The 24,715-nt window shown below is 38.6% G+C and overlaps 2 long non-coding RNA genes across 3 annotated transcripts in view; one reads left to right on the top strand and one right to left on the bottom strand.

Annotated features, from left to right (window-relative positions):
- The window catches only part of LOC135965367 (uncharacterized), a 276,715-nt gene that overhangs the window by 196,457 nt on the left and 55,543 nt on the right, over positions 1 to 24,715 (bottom strand). The window contains exons 3-4 of one of the 2 annotated variants that reach the window (XR_010578242.1): positions 15,949 to 16,012; positions 13,287 to 13,888 (exon numbers count right to left, since the gene is read on the bottom strand). The exons of the other annotated variant lie outside the window; for it this stretch is intronic. This is a non-coding gene — a long non-coding RNA (uncharacterized lncRNA). Of the gene's footprint in view, positions 1 to 13,286; positions 13,889 to 15,948; positions 16,013 to 24,715 lie in introns of those variants that run through there. 2 annotated transcript variants of the gene reach the window in all.
- On the top strand, positions 2,509 to 24,312 carry LOC123567116 (uncharacterized). The gene is made up of 3 exons (XR_006689810.2): positions 2,509 to 2,753; positions 15,838 to 16,022; positions 22,511 to 24,312. It is a non-coding gene; the product is annotated as an uncharacterized lncRNA (long non-coding RNA).

The raw sequence follows: 24,715 nt of genomic DNA, 5'->3' as shown, positions 1-24,715 counted from the left end.
AAGCTATGCATATTTTTGTTATATTTTGATATTTTTGTTATAGTAGCTCAAATGAACTAAGATGCTTTCTCTAATCATTTTGTATGAATTGTCAGACTAGCACTTGTTAAATTTTAGCCTACCTTTTAACATTTTTTTCTCATTTCTTTTTTTCTTTTACCAACATCCTCCCCAGGATTTCCCACTTCTAGATTTTCAATATTTTCCTATGTCTTTTATTCTGTCATTATCTCCCACCTAGAACACCTTTCTCTTCCACTGTACAAGCCAGTCAAAATTTGATCCATACTCCAAGACCTGTATTAAAGATTGTCTCACTCGTGAAGTCTTTTCTGACCATTCATTAACATCCTTGGACCTAATCAGAGGACTCCTCCTTGCTTGCACTCACTTAATAAATTGAGTATAATTATTCTTCGAGAGACTGTTACTCGTGCTCCCAAAAGTCAGTATCAGGTCCTTATTGAGCCTGTGGGCCTGGAGTCACTGCTTGGATTTAGAATCTGGCTTGGCTGCTTACTGTGTGACTCTCTTAACCTCTCTGTACTTTCATTTTCTCACCTGTAAAATAGAAATAATGAGAGAACCTTCATAGAGTTGTGGCAAGGATTAATTGAGCTAATGCTTACATAGTTTTAAAACTTTGCCTATCATGTAGTAAATGTCAGCTGTTATTACTTGTCTCCCTTCTGTCTTCCCAAATCATCACCATTTTGACTCTGTATTTATCTATCTATCTATCTATCTATCTATCTATCTATCTATCTATCTATCATCTATCTATCTATCTATCTATCTATCTATCTATCTATCTATCTATCTATCTATCTCTAGTTCTGTTTCTCTGGAGAGAGAACCCTAACACCCTCCTTTTCTATAATATATAATTCTCAGAAGCATTTTCTTGGTTACTTGTTAATCATCTTTCAGATCTCAGTGTGAGTTGAGTTCCTTTGTTCTACTCTCTAAATCAAAGATCAAGATTTCTGTCTCTTTGAATACTTATCTCAACTTCAGTCAACATGCAATTGTTAATTAGATAATTTATTCAGGAAATATTTATTGAATTATTGCACCATGCACGGTTCCAAGCTTTGAACACATGGCAGTGGCACAGCCTCATACTATATATTAGTGTAATTACCTGATTAATATCTATTCACTCCTTTATGTTATAAGTTTATAAAAGCAAGGACCTTGCTGTATTACCAAAGTGTCACTGAATCCTAATTCAATGCTTCAGGCATGATAAATGTTAATGAATGAATAAGGTTTTTGAAAGGCAGGAACATTGTATTGACCTTACTCATAGTATCTTTCATAGGATTGTGCACATCCACACACTAAGATGTTCTACATTCAGTTAGAGTTCTGTACATTTTAATATGTGTACTGTTTTCATGCTACCTTAAGCTCCTTATAATTATGGGTACTAAATAGAGTACAATCAAATGGCATTCAAAATAATTAGAAGAGTTAATTTGGGGATCATAGTTTTCTACTAGAAAAAAGATTTAATTAAAATGTATTACAGAAGGCCAGATTTCTCTGTTTAGATGAGTAACTCTTCCTGAATCAGGGTAAAAATCATGTCACTTTATAAGATGCTATAAGTCTTATGTTCCACAGGAAGGGTGGGAAGGAATCCAGCGCCCTTAAGAACTTGCTATTGTCTAGGCACCTTAGGCATTAGATCTTACAAAAGCTCTGGGAGGTTGATTTTTATCATTAGCTCATTTTAAGTCATGATAAGACAGAGACTTAGAGATGTTGCATAATCTTCTCTGCCTAGATCCCTAGAGTCATCTATTAGTAAAGTTGGGAATTAGAAACCAAGCCTGTTGGACAGAAGCCAAGGCCCATCCCAGTCAACAGAATGGGAGAGATGACACACCATTTTATCCTCATTCAAATAACCCCTTTGGGGTCAGAATCTCCTAACTTCTCTAAAGGAAAGTATTATAGGAGAGTGCTGACCAGGTGGAAAGACTCACAGAATCAGATACACACACACACACACACACACACACACACACACGCACATGTGTATATATAGATTGTATGCACTGTATATACATACACTTCAAAACATACTCCTATTGTAAATTAGGCAACACAATTAGAGAACATGTAAACATGAACATGTACTTTTTTTTTGGTTTGTGTATTTGATTAAGCCAAGCCTGGGACAGATGGCATCTAAACTGGAGTAATATGGTGTAAACAATCCCCTTGCCCTTTCTTGTATGCCCTTCTCTTTCTCTAGAACTTCTTCTCAGAGTTCTAACTTAGCTTCTGATGTAGCTGACAGAATTTCTTCTCTCTCGTTCCCACCACAGTATATATCTGTTGAATTGTTGAACGGGATTATGTCAGAAGCATTAATTGGAAATCATCACTCTGTAGAGAACAACAAAAACACAAAATCTCATGACCAAGGAAGAGCCAAAGAGCTTGTCTGGATTTCTTGACCTCACCTCTCAGAATGTTGACAATGAACTACAACCAAAACACAACCATGGCAACAAATTACATATTTGTTGAATCAGGCCAAGACACAGAAATATACTCTATGCCAAAATGTAAAGGTGACATGAGTGATCAAAAGAGAGGGAAAGTGAAAGGTCAAGGGAGAAACTCTCAGCATGTAGGTACGGAACCATTTCCATGAGGTCAGCTACATTCCAAAGCGGCTGCGGCACTGGATGGGGAGCTGTCGGGGCATGATGCACAGCCCAAGACAGTCTTTGAAGGTTTGTACCCACCCTCGTTTCCTGGAGATTTATGAGGCCAGTTCTGACTCTGTCTTGCCAGTGCTACATCACAAACATGCATCTATACTCTTTTTAAATGAAACATGGATCTATACTCTTCTTAACTGAAATAATAGGCACCACAATAAGAAGGGCTGGGTGTATAGGTTGGGCAGATTTCACTCATAACTCTTTATGGACAGATTACTTTGGTAATTATAAACCAAATGGGTAGAATTAATTCATGTTTATTGAGCATTGAATTCTGGAGCCTGAAATCACAATATTGTATGTATTCGATGTGAGTTTCTTTTTTTTCCTTCATTCCTCTTTTCTCTTCTCCCTCATCCTTCCTTTTCCTTTTCATTCAACAAATGTTTACTGGTGCTTACTCTACCAGGCACTGCTCTAGGGGCTGAAAAGACATCAGTGATCAAGATAGATACAGCCCCTGACACTGTAGAATGTATCAAGACTAAAAGAAAAGGTTGTGTGAAGGATTTCTTTGAACGTCCTATATGCTCATTTCTGAGGAATGATCCAGGGGTTTATAAACAAAAATAGAGGTAAATTAAAATATTTCATGATCTTAAATGTGTGTCAAATATACACTGGCTGTATATAGAAACTAAGAAACTAAGAGAACTGGAGGAGGTAAGGCATACGATGGGAAGAAGTCGCTGCACCAGGAAGCATAGAACAGTTCAGATCAGTGGTCAACTGATCTGTGCTCTGTGGTATTTAAGAGGCAATGCCTCTGCCCAGAGATAGAGCAAGTGCCTGGGGAAAGTAGCTGATGAAATCATCAGACGGTCTGGCTTATGACAAAAGGGTGCATGGAAAGTTCAAGAGACTGAAGAAATTGTCAGAGTGGCAAGGAAGCAGAGAGGGGCATACATGTGTAAAATTAGGCTGTAAAAATAGGGGTTAACCAATCAGGCATTGCCTTGCAGGTCATCATTAGAATTTTGGTCTTTATCTCATGTGAAATGAAGACTTAGATATGTTTTTAAGTATGCCAGTTTGTATATGTCTCTATGTGTGTTTCTAAGAGAGGAAAAATATAGGGCAATTTTTGGAAATTCCAAGTGTACTGCAGTGGCAGTGAGGTTACTGTAAGGCAGTAAACTTAAAAACAAATGACATTAGCCTGGAATAAGGTAATGGCCTTAAAGCGAGAGAGAATAGCCAGCTTTGAGTGATGTGAAAAAGATAAAATCCACAGGGCATGCAGTTGGCTGTATTTGAGAGAAGGTTATAAAGGTTAACGCCTAGATTTCTGGCCTTTGTAACATATGGATGATAGCGTCATTCCCTGAGATAGTAAACATTGAGGGTGGAGTCAATTTGTTGGAGAGGAGGACAATTAACTTTATTTTGAAACTACTAAATATGAGGTGGTTTAGTGATACCCAAACAGAGATACCAAAGAGGCAGATGAATGGATGGGTTTGGGGCTCACAAAGTTTACGATAGACACACTAATTCACGAGTCATCTGTAGTGAGGTGATAATTGAAGCCATTGGCCCAGATGGGATCTCTTTGTTTAAATGCAGAGTATAAGAAGAGGGCGTAGGAACAAACCTTGCGAAATAACATTTCTTGGCCAGATAAATGAGATTAAAGTTGAAGTGGAGATAAAAGAGAAGTAAACAAAGATGTAGGGGGAAAACCAAAACAGTCTTGTGACACGGAAACAAAGAGAAGAGGGAATTTTAAGAATCAACAATTAGTCTATAGTGCGAAGTACTTCTTCTTCTTTTTTTTAATTATACTTTAAGTTCTAGGGTACGTATGCACAACGTGCAGGTTTGTTACATATGTATACTTGTGCCATGTTGGTGTGCTGCACCCATCAACTCGTCAGCACCCATCAACTCATCATTTACATCAGGTATAACTCCCAATGCAATCCCTCCCCCTTCCCACTCCCCATAATAGGCCCCGGTGTGTGATGTTCCCCTTCCCGAGTCCAAGTGATCTCATTGTTCAGTTCCCACCTATGAGTGAGAACATGCGGTGTTTGGTTTTCTGTTCTTGCGATAGTTTGCTGAGAATGATGGTTTCCAGCTGCATCCATGTCCCTACAAAGGACACAAACTCATCCTTTTTTATGGCTGCATGGTATTCCATGGTGTATATGTGGCACATTTTCTTAATCCAGTCTGTCAATGATGGACATTTGGGTTGATTTCAAGTCTTTACTATTGTGAATAGTGCTGCAATGAACATACGTGTGCATGTATCTTTATAGCGGCATGATTTATAATCCTTTGGGTATATACCCAGTAATGGGATGGCTGGGTCATATGGTAGCAAAGTACTTCTTAAAGGTGAAATAAAATGAGAATTGAAAAACATTTAATCTAGGGGTGACAGGCAACCCAAGGTAACTCTTTTACATAGAAAGAAGGGGCCAAAGGCCAGGTAGAAATCAGTTGAAGGGAGAATACATCATGTTAAAAAGGAAAGGCTGAACACCCATCAGATAGAAAGGGTCATGGTAAGAAGAAATTGGACCTAAAGTGTAGGTTCCATGGACAGCTAAAGGGTCAGCTCTCTACTGACATTTGAGAGACAAAGGATAGGGTAATGTGGATGCTGAAAAGTTTGCCAAATTCATAGAGGTAAGTTGAGGGAGTTAGCATTATATGGTCTCCATTATCTCTCTAAAGCATTTGGCTATTTTTTGAGGGTGAAAATACTACATTGCGTTGGGAATTAAAGCAGAAGTATAACAAAGAAATCAGGCAGGAGTTTTGTATTAGCTGCTTATTGTGACAGCAGTGCTGCATGACAAACCAACCCAAAGTGAGTGACTCAAAACACTACACTTTTTAAAAATTTGTGTTTCTGTGAATTAGCCTCATAATGCTTCTGGAGTTGTCTGAGATTGATCGCATATTTTGAGGCCGGGTGGCTGTCACTGACCTAGGTTGGCTTCATTGGGAGATAAGTGACTCCTGAGATAAATGACTTCTTTCCACATGTCCCTCATCTCTAGCAGGCCAACCCAAGTTGTTGTCATGGTCAAGGCAGAGATGCAGTAGCAGAAGTGGGAATGTGCAAGCATATTTTCAAGCCTATGCATGCATTATATTTGCTAATATTCAAATTCTATTGGCCAAACCAAGTCACATACCCACATTCAGGATCAAAGAATGGGGAAGTAGATTCTCTGCAGTGGAAGAAACAATAAAGTTACATGGCAAGTGGATATGAATACACAGAAGGACAAGGAATTCAGACCCTTAATGCAATCCACCTACAAGACAGTATTAAGAGCACATTCACCATAATTTAACTTCATTTGATAGTGGAATCCAACAGTTCTATTGTGTGGATGTCTCCAGCAACATTTGATTGCTTAAGTAGAACACCAAAAAGATATTTTGCACTGTATGTGGAATTGCTAGAATGTATAAAGAAAGTGCAGAAAGACAGATAAGCAAGACCATGTAAGATATAAGTAAGGCTGTTATTGATGTAAAGCCATTTTAAAGTATCCATTGGCCAATGAGGCAAGTGAAGGTGTGGGAGAATGGAAAAAGGGGGGCTTGTGAAGCCAAAAGTTACTCATAGTGAAAATGGTTTAAACCATGACAAAGAGGGAGTTGAAGTCAGGAAGAGGGTGCTTGAAGTTTTCAGATAGAACAATTTTATGACATAACAAGGTCTAAGAAGTGGCAGTTTGAGTAGGGAGCTGAGGTAAAGCTAGTAAATGGGGAAGGCAAAGGAAATGCAGTAAGGGAAGAGAAGAGTGTTGAGTCATTCCTGTAATAAATGAAAAGATGAAAAATCTAAGTCCAGTGCTATCATGCTGGATGTGCGAGAGGCAGTAACCAGGAGTTTAGCAGGTAAGTGTGGGGAAAAGGAAAATATAAAATAGCCAAACAACAAAGGATGCAAGAGCTGCATTTTATGGTCTGATTGATATAGTTGTTGTTATTGGGGAGAAGGGTTAATGAACCAGATGCAGCCATAGGAAGCAAAGATGCCATCAAGATTTTCTCTCAACCTTGAAACATATGGGCTATTATAAAAACAACCAACCAATAAACTCTGGGTTGTAAGAAAGGCAAGATGGAGGAACCTACAACTTTTCTTTGTTGAAAATACATAGTTTTGGAATGAGTAGCGATGCCATGTTGTATAAAGTTGCCTAGCCAAACTGGTACAGATGTTCCAGAACAGGACAGAGAATGACAAAGTTGGGAAAGGGAAGGTGTTAAGGAACAAAATGGTAGGAGAAGGCCACAGAGCATCATTCACCGTTCCTCTCTGTCATTCACTGGCAAGAAGCCAGTGAACTCCTCCTGACAGTAACTCTTTCTCTGTCCTGTTCACTTTCCCCACACTTATCTGCTAAACTCCTAGTTAGTCCTCCTCATGCATCCAGCATTATGATACTGAGCTTATATTTTTCATCTTTTAATTTACTACATCTTTTCTGTCCTGGGAAGGACAGAAACCATTCTCACACTTGGTGACCTCAGAGTCCTTGAAGGAAAATAATTAAAAATTATGGAGATAATGGGAGGTAACACAGAGATTGTACAGGAATAACATTGTTATTTACTTTCTTCTTCATATGAGAGAAAAAAAGAGAAAACATATTCAAAGGTCTTTTGCTGTCTTCTACTCATACTTGCCTATTAACTCAAGCCTTGCATGTTAGCAAACATTAATGATTTTTCTTGTAGGGCTGGCCTATCATATTTACACACCCACACTCTCTGAGGTAATCTTGAGCCAGGCTCCTTCTGATTATATTTTGCTTTTTCATGCTGCTGTCCCAGAAGACGTTGACGTCATCCGGAGACACAGTAGCGCCATCCTTCTTCAGAGGTTCAATTCATTCTACCATCCAGAAATTCTGCCGACAAGGCGGCCAGTGTTAGAAATTAAGCTTGTGACATGCAGGACATGGTGGAGTGCAAACATTGGTCAGTGCTTCCTCTCTCAGCCACAGAGGAAAGCCACACTGATTGGTATTCAGGAAAGGGACCTCCTGTTTCGAAGGATTCCTTCGTGCTATTCAGCAATGCTGTTTAGGGTGGATTTTCCCATTTGAACAGCAGAGCTTAAACACAAATATTAACTACCTGAAGCTGCAAATAGCAGCATAGTACATTAAAAAAAAATAATGAATATATTAACCAGCCTCTCCCCTACCAAGAAAAATATTATGCAGAGACAAGGCTGATTTTAGAAAAAATGCCCAAGGAAACATTAATAAAAAAGTCAAGTTTCCTTTCAAAGTTTGTTTTTGCTAAACATTCATAGTTTTGCTTTTTCCAATGCAATTTTATTATAACAAAGATATTCCACATGTGTACCTGGCATTGCTTTTAAAATAATCAGTAATATGCACACACAAAAAATGGAAATAGTGGGTGAGTTCTTAAGTGTGACAGAAAGAAAGGGCAAAATATAAGGAAGGGAGATAGTTCTTTGAATGCACGTAAGTTTGTAGCCTCTTTAGTTATAAGCAGATTTTCATGTCCTTATTATTTTGACTATTTACATTTTAATATTGTTCATTTGGAAAATCCAAGTCTATCTGATTCTTAACGGCAAGGTTTCTTCCCATGAAATCACTGAAGGTGCAATATCGCTTGTAGTTAGTAGAAAACTGACATTTTAGAGCTGTAATTCCAGGTTAGGGCAACAAATGGACATTCTATTACCTGTTGGATAGCTTCTTTGGTATTTATTTATTTCTGTCCTTGGTGAAGATTAAAACTAAATTATTGGGCTTGAAGAGGCACTTCACACCTGTAATCCTAGCACTTTGGGAGACCAAGGCTGGAAAATCATTTGAGCCCAGGAGTTGGAGACCAGCCTGGGTAACACAGAAGATCCCTATCTCTTAAAAAAAAAAAAAAAAAAAAAAAAAAAAAAAAAAAAAAACAGTCTAGGTGTGGGGGCACATGCCTGTGGACCCAGCTACTCAGGAGGCTGAGGTGGGAGGATCACTTGAGCCCAGAAGGTCGAGGCTGCAATCAACCATGATCATGCCACTGCACTTCAGTCTGCATGACAGGGTGAGACACTCTCTCTCTCTCTCTCTCTCTCAAGAAAAGAGAAAACCTAAATGATTAAAACATTCTGTTCAATAATTCTCATTCTCAATTGGTAAAATAGGAATTTTAGACTAAATTTAGTGAATAACAAAATGCTTTTGGTGCACTTTCTTTGTTCAAGGCTCTTTTTCTCAACATTTATATCATTACTTCCTCATAACAAGCCTGTAAAGTTGGTATTCATATTAACCCATTTTCCAGGTGAGGAATCTGAGGCACACAGAGACGAAAAACTGTCCAGGCAGTTGAGTCAGAATTCAAATGTTGGCTGTCTTCGTCTGGAACCCACACTTTCTACCTTCCTCTTGTGTTGTAAGTTAAACTCAGATTTAAATTGGCTAACTTGGCTTTGCCTGGTTTACTGTTAATCCACTGTCATTTAATGTTGGCTTTTGTTTATTTGCTTTGTTGTTTTTGTTTAGTTTTGTCTAATTTGTGAGTTATAAATCTTTTTTGTAATGACAGTAAAACATGGGGCAGGGCACCTGGGTTCTAGTCACAGCCTAGCTACTAACTTTAAACAAGTTTGGATGTTGCATAAACTCAGTTTCCTTTCTATAAAGCAGATACAATGAGAGAGCATCCCTTTCTGCGTCATAGGCAGAAATCTACTGTGCTAACAAATTAAAAATATTATCATAGACTCTTCTTTCACTAAGCCAAAGGGATGCACCAAGCTGAAGTTTATGGAATTCAATTTGGCAACTTGGATATTAAACTTCTAAATTATTTTTCTGAAGAGGATGTTGAAACTAATGGAGAAAGGGAGATTTAAGCTTACTGATGAATTTTTATTCATCCATTTACTTCACTTGAAGAGTTAGTCAAGACTGAGTTGTGACATGTATTTGGAACAATTAAGAACAATGATTGACCTCACCTAGGTTTCTGTAATATCAAAAATGTGGGAATATCTACAAGGACAAATGGATGGTGAAATAAATTTTGAATGCCAAGTGATATTTTGTGTCACTCTTTGAGGACTGCTGAAACTATTTCTAGGAAACCACACACAGGCACATGCTAGAGTTCAAAGGGTCATCATAATATTTGTGAGTTCTTAGCATGAATTAATTTTGAAGACTATTTTAAGACAATTTGTTATTTTTATTCTCAAACATTTATTTGGAAATCTATTTATCCTCACCCACATAGGAATATTTATCTACATCTCTAAGTTTCCATTTTAGTTACTTCCTTGTATAGTATTCTTCCTACTTGAATCTTGGGATCAAATTCCTCAGTTTTTGCATTGTTTAAAATAAGTTATCCTGCCATCCTTCTCTCCCAAGCTGGTGGTATCCTATAATCTGTGAAAATGCACTGCAAATGAAGGAAAACCCTCATGTAAACATTCTACCCTATTTTCTGAAAGGGATAATTCCTCCCTTTTATCTTTTAGCACAGTCATTTGAAAGGAAGTGGTCTTCATGGCTGGAAAGCCAGGATAGTTTTTGCATATTTTTTGAAAAATTGAGGCCCATCAGTTTGAATCATTAGATACTGTGCTTGTGGTTTTGGTAGTTTCTTCTCTCTGGGACATCCCGCCCCCTATCATCCTTAATAACTCACTCAGCTTTGCTGTTACCTCATTTGATGACTGGCAGAGATGGTGGAGCAGCAGAAGCCACCATAGTATATTCAATGAATTATTTAGTAAATCCTTCTATAAATATTTAGTGAGCACCTGCTGTATGAAGGAATGGTTTTAAGTACTAAGGCTATTACAGTCAAATGCCAGCTCTGTCCTGCTCACACAGTGGTGACATTCTAGGAATATTGAACAGAGAAACAGAAAATAAATTATCTATATTAATATTTATCTAAATGAATACATATATCAATGAATATTTAAGCTAATATTAAATAATGATATAAAATAGAGGGAATAAAATGTAATAGAGGTGTATGGGTTAAGAGAGGGATACGTTGGAGTAGTCAGGCTTCTGAGAGATGGCTTTTGAAGGGATACCATAGTTAGGAGAACAGCTAGCCACCTGAAGAACATTTTAGACAGAGGGAACAGCACACACAAATGCTGCAAGATGACAGCTACTGAGAATGTTGAGTAATAAAAAGAAGATAAAGTGAGAAAGATGGAAATTATACAGGATGAGGTCTGAGAGGTAGAACAGGACCATTTCGTATATGCCTTTATAGATCATGGAAAGGGCTATGGATTTTGTTCTAAGTATGATGGTGTAGAACAATGATTCTCAAAGTTTCATGTGGATCAGAACTACCTGAATAACTTGCTAAGGTATAAGTTATTGGGTCCATCACTAGAGTTTCTGACTTAGTGCTTCTAGAGAAGAGCAAGAATTTTCATTTCTTACAGGTGATGCTGACACTCCTGGTATAGGAAAAACACTTTGAGAACCACTGCTGTAGTCAATAGCTGTTATGTGTAGCTACTCAGAATAGATTTCACCAAAATTTTACAAGTGAATCTTGATTTTCTTGTGCAAAACATCTCCTCTGTATTCTTAGCCCAAGCAATGTATTTTATTACCTTGGTCACAATGAGCTATTCGATGATGGACATATGACTTTTGACAGTCAATTGAAATCTAATCCAGGGAAACTCTAGTAACTATTGGAAAGTGAAAGTTCTTAAGCTACTGGACAAGAAGCTCACAGTCAATATGTAGGGAAATTCTCTCCAAAAGCTAAGTCAGGGCAGATGAGAACTGAGCTGCAAGATGACAAGAGACTGAGCTCTGGTACCTTCTGTTTGAACCCCTAGATGTAGTCATGCCTAAGTCAATTATACTTCTGTGATTTCTATTTCCATCACTAATTTTCCCATCTTACGGTTTAGGAAATTTCTCTTTGGGTTCTGAAACAACCAAAAATATAAATACAAATAAAAAGCTATAGTAGATATACCACTTTTACAAATTTAGATGCACCCTGCTTCATCACCAAATACCAGATAAGTGAGTTTATATGGCTAAATACTACTCTGTACATTTATAAAATAGATAGGCTTTGTATAGGCAAATGAGATATTTCAAAATAGAAAATCTCAAGCAAATAGGAGAATGAAGTAGTTAGTCAAATTAACATAGGCATTTGAAAATGTGCTAAATATCACTTGGTGACACTATATCTTTGCTGGCAGCATCGTTACCTATTATCTATAATATGACCCCCAAATAAAATTTGTAATTGTATTTTTCTGTCCTTTTATGTGGAAACCTCACATTCTCTACAAGTCGATGCATGTTTTCCATTACAATTATACAAAGCAGTTTCTCATCATTTAGCTTCTATCTAAATGTGATCTTTTCAAATAGTCTTTCTTGACTGTTCTATTTGAACTGTCATCTCCCTACTCAAAACGAAGTCTATCAAGCCATCATATTTCATTATTTTCTGAGAAAACATTTTCCCCAATTATTTCATTTGATCATTTTTTTTTATCCCTCAGAATATAAACTACATGAAAGCAGTGGTGTTTTCTCTTATTTACCTTATTTCTCTTATTTATTGGGTTGCATTCTGTAACCCAATTGATATTTTTAGAATAGAAAAATGAATAAATTGTACACTTTTGCCTTTCCTTAAATACATTTTAAAAATTTGAGTGTTCCTTTCCTATATTTGTATCTATACCTTTGGAACAATTTTAGGTCATATTTCGCTTTAGCCACAAATCCTCCCTGACCACCATCACCCAAAGCTTCTGAGCTTGAGAACTAACCTGATAATATGAAAATTATGTTGTCCCTACTTGTGTTGAGCTTTTTTGTGTGCAAACTTCTCTTCCTTATCAGACCTTCCTGAGGCAAGGCCAGTATTTTTCATTTGTATTTCCACTTTATCAATATTGCCTTGCATAGACTACAGACATACAAATATTTGTTGACTGCATGAATAGATGGATGCATATTTAAGAGCCAAAATGCCTATAGTAATTTAAAACTCTTGCATTCTCCAAATAGATATTTTCATATTATATATAGTCTTAAAGGCTGTGAACTATGCTGTAAGTGAAAAATCTTAATTTCTGATATTATATTGAATATTCATAGAAACTGTACAATATTTATAGAAATAATCAAAACAGTCATAGAAACCATAAAATAAACAGGTAAATAAGTAAAAATTAAAGTCTTTATTTAGGAAGATGAGTGGGAAAATATGGGAATGGCCTGTAATTTTTTATTTATGCATCAGCTTTATGATTCCAACATGCTGCCACTGACCCCTTGGCCATAAGTGAATCAAAGTGTTTTCCTGCATTGGTGCAGGATTTGTGCCAGCCTGTCTGTGCCTCCTCCCTTGTCCAACCTCATGACCCCTTCAGCATGGACTTCTAGGTCAAGGTGTGGGCTTTGGCAGACCTGAAACATTTTGGAAAGGAAGCTGGTGTTTTGGGGGCAGTGGTAAGTCTGTTTTGAGACATGTTATTTCTGAAGTAACAGCAGGGTACTGAGCATGATGTCTATATATATGGAGTTGTATGTAGTTAGAAATACGGCATTGCAGATATGAGAGAAGGATAACATCATTGGTCTTACATATTTGAGAGTCATAAGCATATAGTCTTAAAGAAAATGTGGATGAACGCAAAATACAAGTTAGCGGTGATCTCTGGGGTGAGACAAGGGCTGATGGTGTTACATGTATGGAGGATAATTGAGGGATAATCTTCAAAGCTATTGGCAATCTTTCATAATCTTGTTGGTATGTTTTATTATTTTTTCAAAAATCACACATATATATGAATGCTATGTATCTCACAATAAAAAGCTTTAAAAATATGGTTGCCTTTCAGAATAAAAATGTGCAATGGCAAAAAGCACATCTTTAATATTTCAAATGTCTTAATTTCCTAAAATATGATTACTTGAAGCACTTAGTTGGAAGAACTGAAGTGCTTACAACAATTTGCCTCAGCTTCTAGCTATTTCAGGAACACTCTTTTAGATATAAATGAACTCATGATGTTTTTTTCAATTCTGTTTACTCTTGGTGAACAACCATGACTCTTTTCTCTTCACACTGAAGCTTCCTCCTCTGTAAAAGATGATTTCCAACATCTACAACAAAAGGAATGGAGGAATTTGTCCCCAAATTGAATCCTTTATTAATGAATGCATGACACATGTACCAGTTACTTGTTGACATAATGATGTTGCATTACAAACCACCCTGACATTTATTGCCTTAAACATATCATGCATTTGCAGGTTGTCTGGGAGACTCCTGCAGGTCTTGAACGGGCCCTTCCTGCACCTGCAGTCTGCTGCAGATGAGCTAGGGGGCTCTGCTGATCTTAGCTAGGGTCTCCTATGTCTGGGATACGCTGTCAGCTTGTCTAGGACCTCCGCTGGAAAACTTGGACAATTCTTCTCTGCCTTACTTGTACCATCTGCTGAGCATTTTCTCATGCCAAAGTTAGAAGAGTGAATTAGAAAAGAGACACATTCAAGGACTTTTCTGGAGTTTCCTGACTCTGTGGTCGCCATATTTGTTCATGATTGGGCAAAGCAAGAATCAGCGGATAGAACAAAATGCTGTCCAGAGTGGGAGGGCATTGCACGGTATGGGGCAAAGAGAGAGAAGAGTGGGGCCACTGATGCAGTTCATCTACCACCACATGTTCCTCCCCTCCTGGCCCTTGCTCATTCTCTTTCTATGATTTCCTGCCTATTAGGATTCTACAGGCTAGCCATCCCTCGAGGCTCAGGTCAGGTGTCCTTGACTCTATATACAGTTATTCCAGCCTTCTCTCCCACCCAAAACTTTAAGGCATTCCGTGTTTGCTTCCATCATTTTAACTTTTTTATCTCCATTGCTGGGTGTTGTTTCATAACTGACTGTCTCATCAGAAAATGAGGTATTAATAAAGGATATTTGTTTTGTAACCCTGCAAAATCTGGTAGAAACAGGGTAGAAAATAGACCCTGATCAATAGTTTTGATTCTGTGTCCATTGATTTACTTTTATAAATCTGTTCAGTCACAAATCCACACGGCCCTTTTCTAGAGTTCTGGTATGTTAACACTGATTCTTTTGGCACTGGGTATAACCCATCAATTTCTTCCTTCTTTTTATTTCTTTTCACATTTCTTCCTATTTCCTTCCATCCTTTCTTTTTGAAAAGCTTTTCTTTAGATTAAAAGAATTTGACTTGTTCATTAAAAAAGGTCTAAAAACGCTTTTCATCACAGTTAGATTTCTGACTTGTTCTCTATAGCCAGTATTTCTTCAGCACATTACTTGAGCACACCCCTAAAAACAGGTGTCAAAACACATTAAAGGCACAGCTTCCTAAAACATCAAAGGAAACTGTGTTCTCTATTTTCATAAATGCCACCTCAAAGCTAAAAGCCTGTCTAAGTCAGTCACGTGAGCCATTTTACTGGTCAAGATATGGGTAATTTGAGTGCTGCCCTCAGTATTGATCTCATCTCATTTATATGTGTTTAAAATTCTACATTAATCCAAATTCTACTTTCTGCATAATTTATGCAGAGGCCAAAGAAATGTCAGGTTTGCAAATAACTGGAGGACCTTTATAGAGATTCCAGGTAAAAGTATAGAGCTGAAAAGTAGAAAGAAACAGTGCAAGTCTTGTTATGTGGACTGTTCAAGGGCACAATAGTTATCAAGTCCAACCTTTCAATTTCACAGTCTAGGGTTTAATGAGAGCCTCCAGGGCTTAGGTTTCCCACCAGGGAGGTGACCTTGGCCCAAGCCATCAGCAATCAGGATTTGAAAAACATTAAATCTATAACCTGCATTAGATTGATCACATGTAAACTGGATGGTAAAATGGGAAATTTGAGATGCAATATTTGAACCTTAGATCAATTGGGCAACAAATATAATAAGGCATTATTATTCTCATTCCACAGTTGAACTTCTTCAAATTTAACTGTATAATAAAGAAGCTGAATGCCTTGCCCAAGTTCACACAACCAGCAAGTACAAGAGTATCTGGTTTATCTGGCTCTAGATTCACTTTCCTTTGCTTTCTTAACAGATGGCTGGATGTATGACCTTGTCATGTACGTAAAACATCCGCAGACTAACTGGAAAAGGACTTTACCTCAGCCAAAGTGAGTGCATTGCAGAATAAGTGCAGAGAGCTTACCTTGGTTTTTAAAGATATTCCAATCCGTTTTAATTGGGGATCTCATTGCAATGTGCTCCTATGTCTTGAGACAGGTAAGCAAAACAAAACGAAGGTGATTAGCATGGGGAAAGATGGGGCATATTTGAAGCAAACCCACTTTTTAAAGAATTTCCTCATTCCTCACTCTTTATTCTTCACTTAAAACCTACTGTGACATTTAGCTGTTTTTCATGGCAATATATCTTTTTCTCCTTTTCATGTTTTTGATTTCTCCTTTATGTTGAATAAATTGCTCCATGAGATTTTTCTCTCTTCCTTCACTTCCGAAGACACCCTAGACAATCCCTCACATGAAATCAACCAGGTTGGTCCGTCTGCTCATGCCTCCACTGTTCTCATAAAGAAAGAGAAGAAAGGGGCTCAATGCCTGGAGTGTGTGAAAATGGGGTAAGGTGAGGGCAGAGTGTGGCAGGTATTGTGCTGAGGCCATGAATGCATAATCACTCCTGTCACAGCAAATAGATTCTGTCATGAGGAATTCCATGGTTTTCCAGAGGAAATCAGCTTTCCCTGCAGGCTGCCAAGCCCAAATGAGCTCCTTACAGCACCTGCAGATCTGAGCATCAAGCAATTATTCCACTATCTTGCCTAAAAACAAAGACTTTGCTACCCTTTGACAACCTCTGACCTTTTCCAGCTAACATAAACTAATTATATTTGCAGCAGGAGGGGAGGAAGGCTTTCGTAGTCCTCCATGGGAGTTGTCTTTCATGCTTTGTGCCACGTTGTCGGTTCTGGCAATCCAAAAAATGACCACCCTTCAATCAAGGGAGTTGCTGGACAAAGCACTTAAAGAGATACAGGGAGGCCCTTATCACAAGTAAATCTCACTGTCTAGGCTTGGTCAGAGTAGCCCACACTGTCCAGTTAGCAATAGTACAAGAGAGCCATTGTTAAGTGTCACTTAGCAGCAATTACAGCCTGGTCAAAACAGTTTTTTTTTTGCATGTGTTGTTTTGTTTTTAGACAACCTGTTAATGGGCCCACAATTAGGTGTAAGGAATAACCCAAGCCACAGGCACTGAAGCAAGGTTAGAGGTTAATTGAGACTTTCTATCCCAATAATCTGAGTTTTTGCAACTTTTTGCTGAGAGAATAGTCTTAAACAAAAAGGAGATAATATGATACAATTAGTTGGAAAGCAGGAGGGTCAAAATTCCCAGATGAGAAAGGAAAACTGGCCAAGGAAATCAGGCCAGAGGGACCACCTGGGCCACTTCAGATGCCAAGAATATCTGTGGCCATTCTTCTGGTGGATGAGGCACAAAGCGGTGTGCCCTCCATTCATCACATCCCTCCTGTCTACCAAAGAAAATACAAGGTCAATGCCATAAACAGGAGGCATCTCGGGGTAATTGAAATTCCAGAAACAGCCTCATTAGAATAGCTTACAGGCAATCATGTTTTTCTTTTCCTACTGAAGGTATATTCATGTCTTGAAATTGTATGGAAGGCCTTCTTTGTGGTGGCTGGGGTTGCAGAGGGACTTTCTGATAGTTTTTGAAGGATTGTGTCTAAATAAACAGCTCCCTTCATAGCTGAGAGGAAGAACCCAACAGAACCTCCTGGGCTTGTTGGCGATGGCACGGCACACATAACGTCCACACCTGCTCCCTTGCTCTTAACTATCAAAGGGCCCCTCTTTCTCCATTCCTTCTAGGTCATAATCAAGGTATTGTGTCTTAAGCAGCTGTTCTTTATCTGGTATCCTGAAACTATTATTGGAGGTTTCTGGGCTTTAATCTTTCTTACAGGTTTTTTTTTTTTTTTTTTTTTTTCTTTTAACCCTTTCCCTTACTCACACCTGGCAATGCAAACTTTGACACTTCCAGCTGGCAGATCCTTCTGATTGGAAGTGGACTAAAATTTGCTAAATCATTTTGTTTCTTTCCTTTTTTTCCCAGTACAGCTGGTGCCAAAATGTGATGATTTGTTTTGCTCCAGTCACTGAAGTTTTTGTTTTCTTTTATTTCAACCCCATACTGGCTTCCCAACTTGATGCTGAGTCATCTGGTGCAGGTGTTCTAAGCGGCTGGTATTTATGTCACTTGCAGATGGTTTGGGTAAATCACACAATGTTCCTGCAGCCCCATTGAGGCTCTCTCAGGTCCCTTTGATCCTGGCCTTCCTGTGGGTCTTGCACATATGCAGAACTTCAGTGAACTCTTGGATGGATTCTACTCAAAGCTGGTTGGGTTGCTATGGGCCCCACAGTCTGATGGGCTTCAACTGAGGGTGAGAGAGGTTAACTAAAAGAAAGATCCCTGAAATCACAATGTACCGCAGCTTCACCTACATAGAGAATTACATATCCAATGTGCAGTAGAACCTAAGTTAATGCTACAGCTTCTTAAGTAAATTGGAACAAAGGGACCACATTCTCTTTCTGAAGGAGAAAGGTATGTAGGAAAGTAAGGGCTGGAGTAGTGAAATTGTTAAGTATTAAACATATATATTGAGTGTTTTTTCTTCATTACCTTTGTCTGACCCCATACTGTCTCTAGCCCCTGTTCCAATGCTCAGTGCAAAGACTGGCTCATACACAAGAATCTGAAAATCTCATCTATTTATACTGTACACATACAGCTTCTATTAGAAACTTACAAATCCTTGCTCCCTTCTATCTAAGAAGGCTGCTTTTATCATGAAGCAATACACACCACTTGGGAACACTCAACATCTTTTCCTCCTGTAAAGATTTACAACTTAGTGAGAGAAATTTCTGTTTGGTCATAGCCAAAGGCAAGACATATCAATTTAAATTTTCAGAATAAAGTTTTTGGGAAAACTGTGTATTCCTAGGACTGCAGAAGTCCCACCATTGTAGGTGATATGGTTTGACTGTGTCTCCACCCAAATATCATCTTGTATTTCCACATGTTGTGAGAGGGACTTAGTGAGAGGTAGTTGAATCATGGGGGCTGGTCTTTCTCATGCTGTTCTCATGATAGTGAATAAGTCTCATGTGATTTGATGGTTTTTAAAAAGGGGAATTTCCCTGCACAAGCTCTTCTCTTGTCTGCCGCCATGTGAGACATGACTTTCACCTTCCACCATGATTTTGAGGCCTCCCCAGCCACGTGGAACCCTAAGTCCAATAAAACTCTTTCTTTCATAAATTGCCCTGTCTTGGTTGTGGTTTCATCAGCAGCATGAAAATGGACTAATACAGTAAATTTGTACCAGTAGAGTGGGGCACTACTGTAGATACCCAAAAATATAGAAGTAATTTTGGAACTGGGTAACAGGCAGAGGTAGGAAGAGTCTGGAGGGCTCCAAAGAAGACAGGGAAATGTGGGAAAGTTTGGTACTTCCTAGACACTTGTTTAATGGCTTTGCCCAAAAGGCTGATAGTTATATGAACAATGAAAGCCAGGCTAAGATGGTCTGAGATGGAGATGAAGAACTTGTTAGGAACTAGAGCAAAAGTGACTCTTGGTATGTTTCAGCAAAGAGATTGGGGGCATTTTGCTCTGCCCTAGAGATTTGTGGAACATTTAACTTGAGAGAGATGATTTAGGGTATCTGATGGAAGAAATTTCTAAGCTGGAAACCACTCAAGGTGTGACTTGGGTGCTGTTAAAGGCATTCCGTTTTAAAAGGGAAACAGATCATAAAAGTTTTAAAAAATTATACCCTGACAATGCAATAGAAAAGAAAATCCCATTTTCTGGGGAGAAATTCTAGCAGGCTGAAGAAATTTGCATAAGTAACGAGGAGCCGAACGTTAATCACCAAGACAATGGGGAAAATGTCTCCAGGGCATGTCAGAGACATTTGCAGCGGCCCCTCCCATCACAGGCCTGGAGGTTTAGGAGGAACAAATGGTTTCATGGGCCAGGCCCAAGGTCCCTCTGCTGTGTGCAGTCTAGGGACTTGGTGCCCTGTGTCCCAGCCACTCCAGCCATGACTAAAAGAGGCCAAGGTACAGCTTGGCCTGTTGCTTCAGAGGGTGGAGGCCCCAAGCATTGGCAGCTTCCATGTGACATTTGAGACTACAGGTGCACAGAAGTCAAGAATGGAGATTCGGGAACCTCCAACTAGATTTCAGAAGATGTACGGAAATGCCTGGATGCCCATACAGAAGTTTGCTGCATGGAAAACCTCTGCTAGGGAAGTGCAGAAGAGAAATGTGGGTTTGGAGCCCCTATACAGAGTCCCTACTGGGGCACTGCCTAGTGGAGCTGTGAGAAAAGGGCCACTGTCCTCTAGACCTCAGAATGGTACATCCACTGACAGCTTGCACTGTGCAGCTGGAAAAGCCACAGACAGTCAATGCCAGCCAGTGAAAGCAGCCAGGAGGGAAACTGTACCCTGCAAAGCCACAGGGGCACAATTGCTCAAGACCATGGGAACCCACCTCTTGCATCAGTATGACCTGGATGTGAGACATGGAGTCAAAGGAGACCATTTTGGAGCTTTAAGAGTTGACTGCCCCACTGGATTTCAGACTTGCATGAGGCCTGTAGCCCCTTTGTTTTGGCCAATTTCTCCCTTTGGAATGGCTGTATTTGCCCAATGCCTGTACCCCCATTGTATCTAGGAAGTAATGGACTTGCTTTTGATTTTATAGGCTCATAGACAGAAAGGACTTGCCTTATCTCAAATGTGACTTTGGACTCTGGACTTTTGAGTTAATGCTGAAATTAGTTAAGATTTTGGGGGACTGGTGGGAAGGCATGATTGGTTTTGAAATGTGAGGACATGAGATTTGGGAGGACTGTGGGGCAGAATGATATGGTTTGGCTGTGTCCCCACCCAAATATCATCTTAAATTTCCATGTGTTGTAGGAGGGACCCAGTGGGAGGTAATTGAATCATGGGGGGCTGGGTCTTTCTCATGCTGTGCTTGTGATAGTGAATAAATCTCACAAGATCTGATGGTTTTAAAAAGAAGAGTTCTCTTCTCTTGTCTACTGCCACATGAGACATGACTTTTACCTTCTGCCATGTTTGTGAGGCCTCTCTGGCCACATGGAACTGTAAGTCCAATAAACCTCTTTCTTTTGTAAATTGCCCAGTCTTAGGTATGTCTTTATCAGCAGCATGAAAATGGACTAACACAGTAAGCTACTGCATGGGTTTTCACAGAGTGATCAACCATCCAAGGGGTTTCTCAGGATTAACTCTGCTAAGATCAAAACAGTCCTGGCAAACTGTGGCCAACCTAATGTGTGTATTGCATTACCTGCAGAACTTGTTAAAAACATAGATCCCTGAGCCCCACCCCTACAGGGTCTGGGGGAGCCCCGAGAATTTGTATTTTTAACAACCTTCAACGTGGTAGTGAAACTGCCAGAACAGGGCTATTCGTGGAGTTGGAAGGAGCAGCTCTGTAGAACTTGTGAAGAGGAGCAGATGAAAGTGAAGAGCACAGATCTGGAGCAGTGCATATGATACAGAAAGGCATACTATTTTAAGTGACTCACCCCAATGTATCAGGAAGTTATTGCCACCATAAACAACAACCAGAAAATCTCAGTGACACGAAACAGTGAACATATTCTCATGCTCACAGAACAGCAAGGAGAATATGGTTCAACTGGTCTGGGCTCAGCTGGGTGGTTGTATTTCAGTCTGTAAGTTGGCTGCAGGTCTCCTCCCTATGTCTTAGTGTGGTCAACTGACACATGTTTTACTTCTGTTGAGAGTCACAAGTGGAAACATGTGACACTTCAGAAAGCTTAGAGTCAGAACTGGCACAATATTGCTTTTCATTGGCTATCACCGGTGAAGCCCTAAAACAATGGAGTGAGCAGTGTGCTCTTCCAGTGAAAGTACGGAGAGAGTAAATATTTCCTAAGTAATAATCTAATCTACTATAGTGATCTCAGAGTTTTAAGAGTACTCAATCTAATTGGGTATATAATTGGATATATGTCAGTGACTGGTATACAATTGCTGTATGTCTAATGACCTACAACAAACTTTCAGATTATTTTACCATTCAGGTAGGAATAAATGCCAGGAAGCTGAAATATTTACTAATTGCTAAAATACATATTTGTCCCAAGCCATTTTCCCACCTCTGTTGCCCAATAACTTGGAATAGACAAAATTCAATGTTTTTCCAATTTATATGTTTGGTTAGGTGTAAGAGTACTGTATTTTATTTTTATTTTAAGTGTTTTTTTAAATTTTGCATTTTGTTTTCTTTATTTTTTTCTCTAAAGTCCTCAACCAGCTTTTATTTGGTTAAATAAACCTGAAAATTTAGTGGATTTTCTCTATGTAATTATTAAAAATACTTCCTGTGACAGTGATATATCACGTAAGAGACTTATAGATAAAACACAACTACCAAAACAAGTAAATTTTTAAAAAATCATTTCGAATTTATAACACAAATATACTACCTTCCAACAAAAGACTACACTAGAACCATATTGTTCTTTAAACATGTCTGGTGTTCCTGATTTTTGGCAACAAAGTATTTAATGGAATCTATCAATAGGCAAAAAAGTATTTAATGGAATCTATCAATATACAAAACTTAAAAGGTGTTTGTTATCATTGGCAGGGCCTTCAAGAGGATCAGTATTTCCAGAATGTTGGTATTAGCATCCATTTTTTGCTGGCTAGATATTTTCCAACAGAGGATGTGACTCTCATCATTACAGCAGAGGAATACATTTACCAAAGTCAAGGAAGTCATTTGCCATCCGGATGGCCCAAGAAGCATACATATTTATCATTGAGCCTTGGAAGAACTCTCTATTATAAAAAGATTGGCTAATTTCTGAAAACCACTCCTTCAATAAGGACCCAGGTTATGTGCCATGGTATCTGTAGCTTTCTGGCTGGGTCAGGGTGACCTGCACACAACCCTGGCAGGATGCCCTTGGACAGAGTATTTGCATCCCTTTGGTGTGCCAATGTATCAAGCATTCACAGGTCACATTGAAACACTAAAGTACGAGCTGCACAAAGAGGTCATCAGTAGGCATTGTTTCTCCAGAGGGGAATAATCTTACAACTGTTATGAAGGGTCAAAGGTAACTTTCATTTTGAGATGCTAATTACTCCAAGAATTTGATGCAGGAGACAGCTGGTTAAAATGAATGAGCGCTGCAGTGTTGAAGGGGAAAAACAAATAGAGGGTTATAATAAAAGTGCAATATGCAACATAGTAAGTATGCAGAAAATAAGGGACAATATTGTAAATAAACATCCGTTAGTCAATATGATCTTTGTAGAGCTGGGCTCTTTATTATTATACCTGCTAATCACATGCAATTAAATTTAAATTTAAGGTGGTTAAGGTTAGAAATTCAGGTCCTCAGCCACATAGGCCACACACAAAGTGTTCAATAGCCACACGTGGCCATTGACTACCGTATTGGAGAGCCCAGATATAGAACATTTTCATTACCACAGAAATTTCTATAGGACACCAATGACCTGGCGTGTTTTGCTATTGGAGGGATTTTAGACTTAGTGCTTTTATATAGGAAACATTATTTAAAAAAAAAAAAAAAAAACCGCCATCCCATGGAACGCTTCTCTCATTCAGTTCTGTAGTAAGGGTTGCCCTAAATTCACTTATGCCCTAGAAAATTCACTTATCATGAATGAAAAAACTGTTACTACTATTAATAGTATTTTTGTCCTGGTGAATATTTACATTGTACCACATACTGTGCTACATGCTTTATACATATTGTGTCATTTAATTCTTACCTTAGAGACTAAGATCTATCTGTGAATTACTTTTAGATAAATCAGGTTGAGAGAAAATAAAAACTGACCATAGATCACAATTAAGTAAATATATTTAAACCTAAGGCAATTATTGCTCTTTGAGTGTGTGTGTGTGTGTGTGTGTGTGTGTGTGTGTGTGTGTGTGTGTAACTGGCAGCCCAGTGTTACTGAGATAACTACACAGAATTAAGCAATAAACTCTGCCAGAGCCTGGGGATATGAGGACAAGAATACAGATGATTATCAGAGACAAGGGAAAGAAAGAGAAAGTGAGAGGTATTTGAGGATTCACTAAAGAGGCTGAGATATAGTAGAAATAGTTGAGGAGCCTCAGAAATTTCATTGTAAGATCCAGGCAAGCATGAAGAAAGGCTGCACTTAAGAGATTTGTGGGTTCCCGGGCTAACTACAGAAAAGAGGATTAGGGCAGCAAGACTGATGTTGAAACCACTAAATGGTCATATTAACATCCTAGCATCCTTCCAAGATCAAGTTGGATCCAGTGTATAGATGAAAGGATTTAAGAACATGAGGTTGGATGTGGATTGCTGTTTTCAAAGACTTGGACAAAAGAAAAGTCACAGCCTCTTAATTTCTCTCAGTGAACTTCAGCTTAGCCATTAAATTTCAGAGGAAGCAGATGGCACACATTCAATGTTCTGGGATATGACTGTACACAGTCAGACTAAGAAAAGGTCACAAAGAAAGAAAAAAATATAAGGAATTGCTGAGTGTTGTATATCAAGATGGTTGGTAATGAAAATACCCTGTCCTACTCAGTTTATAGTAAATTGCTTCTGTATAATTTATTAAAATCTCAGAACATTAAGGATTGCCAAGTCTTGATTTATTGCAGAAAAATTTGCCATGGTGTTTCCATTTAGAAACTTATTTCTTATCTTACACAAAGTAAAAAAAAAAAAAAAAAAAAAAAAACTCTTTAGCACCTGGTATTATTAGTGAGGTATAACTGGGGTGACAATATAATTTATTGTCTAAATAGAGACACTTTTGAGAATGAATG

This window comes from Macaca fascicularis, chromosome 10 (genome assembly GCF_037993035.2).
Source record: "Macaca fascicularis isolate 582-1 chromosome 10, T2T-MFA8v1.1".
NCBI classification, from domain to species: Eukaryota; Metazoa; Chordata; class Mammalia; order Primates; family Cercopithecidae; genus Macaca; species Macaca fascicularis.
Note: the sequence above shows the minus strand (reverse complement) of the source record. Positions and strands in the feature narration are given on the sequence as shown.